Source organism: Sesamum indicum, linkage group LG11 (genome assembly GCF_026168435.1).
Source record: "Sesamum indicum cultivar Baizhima isolate 11 linkage group LG11, ASM2616843v1, whole genome shotgun sequence".
NCBI lineage: Eukaryota > Viridiplantae > Streptophyta > Magnoliopsida > Lamiales > Pedaliaceae > Sesamum > Sesamum indicum.
Genome location: NC_142667.1, coordinates 2,824,158 through 2,833,686, shown reverse-complemented (window position 1 = coordinate 2,833,686; position 9,529 = coordinate 2,824,158). Strand labels below are relative to the sequence as shown.

Genomic DNA, 9,529 nt, shown 5'->3' with positions numbered 1-9,529 from the left:
AAATGTTAGTTATATTACATTAGTTTTTCATAACTAAAGAATTACAAAATATTTATGTAAAATATTTAACAATTATTACCTTGTCACTTGTATTTGAGGCATTTCGCTTTCTTTTTTGTAATATCCAACCCCCTAGTCGGTCTTGCAGGGATAACTTGTATCTTGGTTGGATCTTTATGGATTCAATAATTTGTGTTAGTGGGACCACATCTTGTTGGAGAGGAAGTTTCTTCACTCTTTTGTCCAATTTTTCTTCATTATTTTGTACAATTATGTGATACATGTCCCTTTCCCCTGCTTCAACCTGAGTTATGTATGTTAGTAGAATAGACGAGTTTATTTATAAATTTTAATATCATGTTTTTGAGATAAAGAAACGTAAATGTGTGTAACAGCAAAAATGCACGTGATTGCACATTAATATCTATTTTTGTTTCTTTTTAGTGCATGAGGGCTAGAGATAATTAAAATGATTGAATAAGTATTCTACAAACAAAATGTTAAATGAAGATTAAAGAACAAACAAAAAATTATCAATAAAACAATAAAATTTCCCAATACAAAACCATAGGATGAGATAAAGATGACTTCAGTTCCTAATATCAATAGAATTTTTAATCTTCATGTGCATTTGATTATATAAACCTAGCTTATATTGCACATCCAATTAAGTGAATCAAAATAGTCACATGCTTTGAAGATTGCATATGTTACAACACTATGTAGTCTTTATAGAATATATAATGGATTATACAATAACTTTCTCTTATCCTTTTTTTCAGTTGTCTTGAAAGAAAAGAATTTTGCACAATTATTGTGTTAAAACAATTTTATCATTATCAGTGAAAACTCCGTATTGTAACTTAAGTCTTGAGACAATATCAACATACATCTCAAGCAACAAAACATGAAATTGATAATGAATCTAACCTACATTCAGTTTACAATTTACTTACCTTATCGATTTGGTAAAACTATATAACATGATTAACCTAATTTATCACATAAATAGTTTTTATTTACCGTAATTAAGTTATTCACTAGCAATATGTTCTTACAAAATCGTTTTTAGTTTCATGAAGTAATAAGTTACATTTTTACAACACTCACTTATTCATATATATAATGGCAGTTTTTATTAGCTTAATGAGAGTTACATTACTTTGTGTGTTTGTTAGATCGACATATCTTACATTTTTTGTTTAAATTAATTTTCATATATTGCAATTCAATAGATACACTACTTCCAACTCCCATTTTATTTCAGCATTGTTGTTTTCCATCACAATTCAATAACTTGTTACTATATAACAAAAAGGGAAAACACCGATTCAATCTATCAGTTCACAATATATTGGTATTGAAGTAATACTTTAGTTTAAAATTGAAATGAAATCTGTCTGTAATAGAAACTGATCAATTTTATTAAAGAGCTTTCTCATGTATTGCCTTGCTAGCTTAATTAACTAATTCCAAGAAGATGTATATCTATTTGTTATAGTTATTAAATATATTAAACAAAATAGTTTATGTATAAACTAATAAATAATATATGAGTTCTTGATTGCAAACAGTTCACTATTTTAACTTAGATATTATCACAAATATTATAGGTAGCCGTTAGCATGCACCATCCGATATTATCTATCTAAATTCGTAATATTGGCCGAAGCTACCACACGTTAATGATTGATTAACATGCATCTAAAATCATTGATCTTGCATGAAACAATAAAAAAGAAATAAAAAACGATGAGATCACTCAAGTTATTTAAGTTTCAAATATATATAGAAATAAATCCGAATCGAAAGTGCACATACCTTGTGCATTTCAAGAATATAGTTGCAGCCTTGTTGATGATGTCGGAAAAGTGCAAAAGAGACCTTCCAAGTGCCTTGAACTACACACCTGTCTCGACTTCTCTTTTTAATTGAATATCTACTGCTTGATTCAGGTTGATCCTGTACCAAACAAAAAGAAGCACATTAAAATAAAATGAGCTTCAACTAAGCCACATATAAAGTAAAAAGTGTAGGCATATTAGATAAAAGAGATAAACAGACTCAACAGCCAATTAGTCGGAAGTGGCCCTATACGAACTAAAGTACTATAAACTTCAATTGAAATTCTTAACAGAAAATTAAAGTGACCATCTAACTTTTAATGAAATAGCGAGACACATTGCCTTATATTGCAAAGTAAATCCCTTTATTACCAAATTTAGATCAATAAATAACTTCCTTATTCAATAATATCACTTCTAGCATTTGTCTCCATCAATATATTTTAGTCATCAAATGCAAAGTAATTCTTGTTGCATTGTTAAGTTTTTCTATTAGATGAGCTCTTTTTTATACTAAAATACAAAAATTACTTAACAACTCTTTTTTCTCAAAGTAACCACCAAAAAATTGTTCTAATATTTGATGTAATTAGCAAATATTTTTTTATGCTCATATTTGTCATTGTAAGAATTAGATTATATCCTTTTTTAGCACTTTTAGACTTTACAGTGGTAGATTTAGTAAATAGAATAAGCAGTTAGTACTCAACTTCAATAACTAAACCACTTCAACTAATCCCTATGGATAAAGTCCATCCAAACCCAATAAAGCAACATTTGCTGCTTATGTACAATTTCTTCATATAGTGATCATAGCAATCCTATAATCGAAATAACTTCAATGTTGTATATTTTAATGTACTCTTATACCATTCAAAATATTTAAGGCTAACAATATGCAAAAGAAGAAGCCATCATTTAGTTCAATGATAGTTACATATCCAACTATGGACGACGCTCTTACACTGAATAAAATAAGTATGAAGGATTATGTGCATGTGAAAAATAAATAAGATCAGTATAATATGAAAAATAAAAGGCATGAAAATAAGTGAACAAATATGAAATCTTAATAGTGAGAATTTATACGACAACAATGGATAAAGGTGAAAAGAGTATACGTGTTCTATGGTACCCTGTCCCATAAGGATTACGAATTAAAATGATAAGCAACATAAGCGTTGGCGAAATAACTCAAGTGCATCCACTGGATAAACTTTTCGGTTTGTTGTCATAATTAATTTTCAGGATGAACTCGGTGGGTTTGAGGCAATTCTCGTATCCAATATCTTGTGGGCCCAAGTTGTGACATAATGGTATCAAAGCGATCCCCAAGCAGAGTCGCAAGCTAAGTGTTATTGGGGACAAAGTGCGATGTGCTTGGGGAGCCACCTCTTAAACCTACAGGATAAAATACTACATTCACGAGAGTTACCTCCAGAATCCTGATACCTAACGATCGATCATTCGATAAGTCACTCCATGATGAGGACATCACATTCTAAATGAGCGGTGATTGTGATGCCCCATTCCACATATATTAGAAACAAATCAGCATTGACCAAAGAACTCAAGCACATTCATTTGATATCCCTTTTCGGTAAGTGTCATAACTGTACTTTAGGATGCATAGAGTGAGTTTGGAGGCAGTTCTTAGGTCCAACGGGCTCGCTTGCTTGAGGCGTGACATGTTCTATAAAAATCTTTGATCATTGTGTTTAACAAATTAAAAATGATGTTTAAAAAATAGAGAAGATGTTTTGCAGAGTTCATAATACAAAAAATACTATGAACATAACGTATTGCCACTTTTCATTAAAAATTTGAGTGTAAGAGGTTGTATAAAAGAAAAAGGTATTTAATTGGAAAACCAACTGAGTTTGTTGTGAATGATGCAAACACAATTTTAGCCTATGAAGTTTATATTTCTAAAGCAAGCCAAATATATTGTATGTAACTTATTTTCGTTCTAAGAGTCATTTCCTTAATTTCAAAGCTAATTGGAGTTTAAATCACCAGGAGAAGAATCGATATGGAGTAAAAAATCTTATGTTTCTTAATATCTATTAGAATGTGCTTGCAAATTGGTGATACCGTTGGAAGATCTATGAAGATTTTTATGAGTGAAAGATTTTACAGGCTCTACTGTTTTATTGTAATGAGATTGAACAAACTTAAGGTAATAGTAACAAGCTTTATCTGTTGAGAAATGATTGAACACTCAACATTGATTATGGGTGCCTAGGCCTCTTGTAACTAGGGAGGGGGTTAGGCAAGACCCGTACCCATTTATTGATGATCGGGAAAAAAATTCCTGTACCCTGAGAAAGCTCAAAACTAGGAGTACTACTCCCTTGTAAATCATTTAAAGAAAAAGTTGGGGCAATAACATGTCTAAGTAGATAGATATTTTGAGTAGCATGGATATCTCATTCCCTGAAATACGTAATTTGCTTCCTGTCACATGCTTCATTTGTCAGGAGTCCACCATATTATCCCCTTCCCTAAAACTGTTCAAAATAATTATATTGCCAACTTCTTTTGATTGCATGATTTTTTGTCAGAATATGCCGCAACCATTAGTTGTCTCTGTGTTGGGACTTCGTCAGTGCAAAAACATTTTCAACATCGATTCTATCTAGATCCTCTTGAAGGAATGTGCTTCAACCAATTCGAAATCTTGATAAAATGATATTGCTTTAATGTAAATACTAAAAAATTGCAAGCACTACATCTCATTGATTATTGCGTCGATCCGTGCATGCTCCTGTGCACAGGGTTCTCCTAAGATGCACCATGGCAGGAAGTTGGCATAGGAAGTGAACCAATGTGTCATCAACATTTAGATCACCTATACTTTTTGATTTTTAGATACACTTGCATTGGCAACATTCATAACTGGTGATGCACCCTCAAGATGATTGCTTAAGCTAGAAATTGATGATCATGGTGCTTGGCTTGTTTCATGTCATCCAAGCAAACCATAGAACAAACAATGATACAAAGTTATGTATATGTCCCTCAATCAAGGAGGTTGTTGTCGACTTCCATTAATGGCGAACCATTATTATTGCCAAATCTACAACTAGAAGCTACAGCTGGAAAAAACTAGCAAAGAATTCCCGCACCTTTGCACCTTGACTCCGAAAGAACACTTGTGCTATAATCGTCATATGTAAACAACACTAGCATTTAGATGCCATTGCAATCATTTGTTGACCTACAATCAGTTATTCATCAATTGCCACAAAAGTATTGATATTGAAGGTTTAATTGCAAGCTGCTAGAAACCGTAAAAATTGTTGAAGATCTATTGCTTCACAAACCAAATGGCAAGTCGTTTAATTAAATGATCCTCATCATATGAGGTTCGCTGAAACACATGGAGAAATTCTAGCCCGGACCTGGTTTGGCTAAACATAAACTAATTATATGGCAAGTGCAATACACTTGTCGTGTGATTGATGGACAGTTTAGGAAAGTGAACAATCATATAGAAAGTGTGATACACTTGTTTTTTGATTGATATGGGGTGGTCAAACCTGGTATGGGTAAGAATTTTCCAACCACTTGTTTGCAGACTTCTAACATTAATTATCAATGCATAAAATGTCTTTTTCAACCTAAAAGAGTTCACATAGGTTACCAGTATGACTTTTTTTATTTTTACCATCATCTCACCAATGGTTATTACTATTACAATCAATATGGATGACAACGTCCTGAATCGAGAACCACATAACTGAATAGCTCTGTGCAAAATTTGCCTCTATTTTTTATATCTTGGAACCCACCACCATCAATATGGATAGATTTGACAGTCATTTAATAATCTTCGGTTCCCCACAACCACATTGCTAGTATACTTACCACCCGACGTGCATGCCAAATTTAGTTGTTTCAACATTGCGACTCTCCAATTTGGCCACATTAGAGTTTGGTTACTAACACCTTCATCACAAACTGTATCATCACTATGCTGCATAGATTTAGCATTAGTCATGACCCATAATGACATGCTGCACCACCATTTGTATGTCCATGTCGTGATCGGTTTCGCTGCTGCCTTTGTTATTTGATATCTTTCATTCCAAATCCACATGAAATACTTCGTGACAAAGGTTCTCTACCTAGTAGAGTAAATGACACTTTCAACTTGTACCACATCCAATCTTGGTCATGGGTGATGATGTTGTTCACAGTCTTCAATGCTAACTAAACCTTTGTAAGAGTTTGAATTTCTCTTCAACTTGTTATTGAGAGATTAAAAATCATGGATATTGAGATGCTACTTATTACCTGTTTCTATATTAACCAAATTTCTGTTGTTGGACAAGTTGAAAGGTTTATCATGTAAGTTTAACTAAGATAATAGTGAATATGAGTTTTTAAAGAAAATGGACTTTGGATATGAAAAATAGTTGCATATTGTTAAAGATATAGAGAATAGACAGATGGATCTAGAACCGAAACCAAAACTACTAGAAAAAATATTTATTGCTCTTAGTATGAAAAATAACATACCAAGAGATCTAATTTGGTCCCAGGATAGGATAATATAAGGGAATAAATGCCTTCCAACTCATTACGTGGCAAACTAATAGTTGCGCACTGAGAGACTTATGAAAAAAAATAAAAAATAAAAAACATGTTTGCGGTGATAAGAGAGAATGTATAATAGTTGAACAATCAATTACTTTTGTGGCTTCCAAACATGGAAGGCAAAGAATTTTTTTTATCAACATATCAGAGTAAATACGAAAACTAGTATATAATTATGGATGATATCCTAGTTCATGTCTTCTCTTCTCCATTAATGTAAGTTAGAATATTAAACCCTTAGAAGAATATGATTTTCAACTATGAGCCATGATAGTTAGTACTATAAGTTGGGGTCACAAACATATTTTCTTATGACTATATATTTTTTTAAAATTTTAATATTATTTATTTATTTACTTTTTTTCCCTCCTTTTGTACTCTTATCATTACCACAAAAAATTTCCACCTTTTTCCTCTTCATGTTTCTCCTAAATCCTTTGTGATATTCTATTTTCTCCACAATACCCTCATCATTTATGTTTTTCAAAATAGAGAGTTGGCCAAGTAGATATCCGAATTTGGAATGTTCTCCCTACGACGTCTTAAATATGAAGTATTTTACTAATCAAATCTTCAAGTTTCAAGTCAAAGAGATACAACAATCGTTTTTGGTCTTAATTAAATTATCATCATTCAATAGTCAATAATATTAGATATTGATATATGAAATGTGTTCAACTATTTTTCCTTATATGTGCATTCAAAATTCATATTTTTGCATCCCATAATTTTAGAATTAGTATTATTTTAGTTTTATTGGTCACAAGGATCTCACATCATATCTTGTAACTGACAAACCTCCATCAAACTAATGTTAATTTAATGGTCGTGTACTACACATATGGTTGCCGGTCGCTGATCACGATGCATGATGGGTCGAGATGAAGAGGGACCCAACCTAGGATCGGATTGACACAATAAAAATAAGTGGGTTGGTCCATTCAGGACTAGTTCGAAGATGATTGTAGGTATCGATATATGGGTAGGCCCGGCCTAGTGACCCAAGATCTCCTAATCCTAGGTCAAGCTAGTGGGCCGGTCTAACCGGGCCAATATTTTTTTTTTAATAATACATGTCATATATTTTTTATTTTATTCTTTTACGTAAATTATTCGAAATTTTTTATACTTTTGAAACTCTAAAAAGTTTTATCTTTACTGTTCTTTTTTTAAATTACTACATCAATTCACTAATACTGAACGTAGTTTTTAAAAGTTTATTTTAAATCTTTTTTGGGCTTGTTATTCTTTAGGTTCATTATTGTTAGCTTGTTAGTTAAATTGTTTTTTAACTATATTATGTGGTTTTAATTAGTCTCTTTTTTGTTATAATTTTTTATTTTATTTGATTATTTATTTATTTATTTCAAAATAAAATCATAAATTATTTAAGTTCATTCCAAAAAGTATCTCAATTTCAATAAAAAAAATGGCACAATCAGGCCTCGTCTGAGCCTAGCCCATGTCTCAATGGGGCTAATTCATGGTCTTGACCAGAGTTTAAAGATGGATGCATTCGGGGCTCATTTAAAGGCCCATAACCACCTCAAAATCGGCCATGAATAATATTGGGTTGATCCCGAACATGTCTTTTTGTGGCTAGACATGCTAGTCTTGGGAAAAATTATGAACCTTGGGTCGTTGAGTTTTAAGGTGAAAAGATCTGAGGGCAAGCATTGTTTTAAAGGGAATTAAGAAGAACAATTTGGAGATAAAACAAAAGGTAGCAAGGGTACTTCTTGACACAAAACAGAGCATCTAAGAGTGAGAGCAAGAGACGTTGGTAGCAAGTAGAGCACGTTGAAGCTAATGAAAGAATTTACAAACTTAAATTAAAGTTGAATCTCTTGTTGAACCCTAATTATAGAAAAAAATCTCTTAAAATATTCAAAATCTAATATTTATTTTTCAAAACATTGATAGGAAAGGAAAGTAATTAAAAACAAAATGGAGAGAAAAAAGAACAACAATTAATTATATACCTGAGGCTCAATTAAACTTGCCGACAGAGTACAAGAGATGGGATCTGGTGATAGCACATCACCGGAATCTTCATAGGGTGAATTTGAATTCAGTGCAGACGAAATTACACAGCCAAAATCTTCGATGTACGTTCTTGAAGAATTCTGTTGGTAAATCATACAACTACGATGAATTAACAACTCGATTCAGAAATAAGGGTTAAAGAAGAAAAAAAAAAGAATCAAATGCTTGAGAAAATGGAGATTGGAGCTACATGCGTAGAATTCATCTTACATTTTTGGAGTTTTCTGCCATTTCTCGACCGTTTAAAGAGTCAGAGGTAAGGTTCCTAGTGCTCTCCGCTCTCAGTACTCTATGGACTTGAATAGTGTTCTGCAATAACTATGTTGAGGGAGAAAAGGTGTGAGTAAACGTGAAGTGTGATTGTGTGTTGAGTGAGAGTGTGTGAGTAATGTTGTGTATATATGTGTTTGTTTTTTGAACCGCAAAGCTCGACACGAGGTAGCAGAAGGCATGGAAGTTACATTTTGTCTTTTTCTCATGATATTTTCCTCTTAATTTCTTCGTTTTTAGTTTCTTTTAATTAATATTAATGTAATAATTAGTCAATAAGCATTTTTAGAAAGAAATATAAATATTCAAGCCATCTATAAATACAATTTAATAAATTATTTTCTAAATCAGATTCCTCTAGAAAAGGCAAAAAAAAGAAGAAGAAGAGAAACATCATAATATTTATGAAGATTAATTATACATTTGTAGTATTGTAATAAATCATTTATGTTTGCAAATTCTTTATGTACAACTAATGTTTTTGAATAAAATTTGAAAACTGAAAGAAGTGATAGAGTTAAAATTGATACTCAAAAATAAAAAAAAATTAGTCATATATACCTCTCTTGGCAGTTCAATCATTTTGGGATTTTTGTTGAAATTCGACAACATTTTAAACAAAGGATCTATTGTGATATATGTGATAGGTATGAATTAATGTAATTAATGGTGTGGAATATAAGGATATGTATGAATTAATATCAGTTACCTGGACTCTAGTATTTTAAGTTTGAAATTAATTGCAATTATAATAAAGTTATACAAAC

At 31.6% G+C, this 9,529-nt stretch overlaps 1 long non-coding RNA gene across 2 annotated transcripts; it reads right to left on the bottom strand.

Moving 5' to 3' along the window:
• Positions 1 to 1,829: 1,829 nt before the first annotated feature.
• Positions 1,830 to 8,882, bottom strand: LOC148784997 (uncharacterized). 2 transcript variants are annotated; one of them, XR_016062782.1, is made up of 3 exons: positions 8,703 to 8,882; positions 8,429 to 8,572; positions 1,830 to 1,962 (listed from the first exon to the last, which is right to left on the bottom strand). It is a non-coding gene; the product is annotated as an uncharacterized LOC148784997 (long non-coding RNA). The 2 variants fall into 2 exon arrangements; XR_016062781.1 differs by lacking the exon at positions 1,830 to 1,962 and adding an exon at positions 4,251 to 5,064.
• Between the last annotated feature and the right edge of the window lie 647 nt (positions 8,883 to 9,529).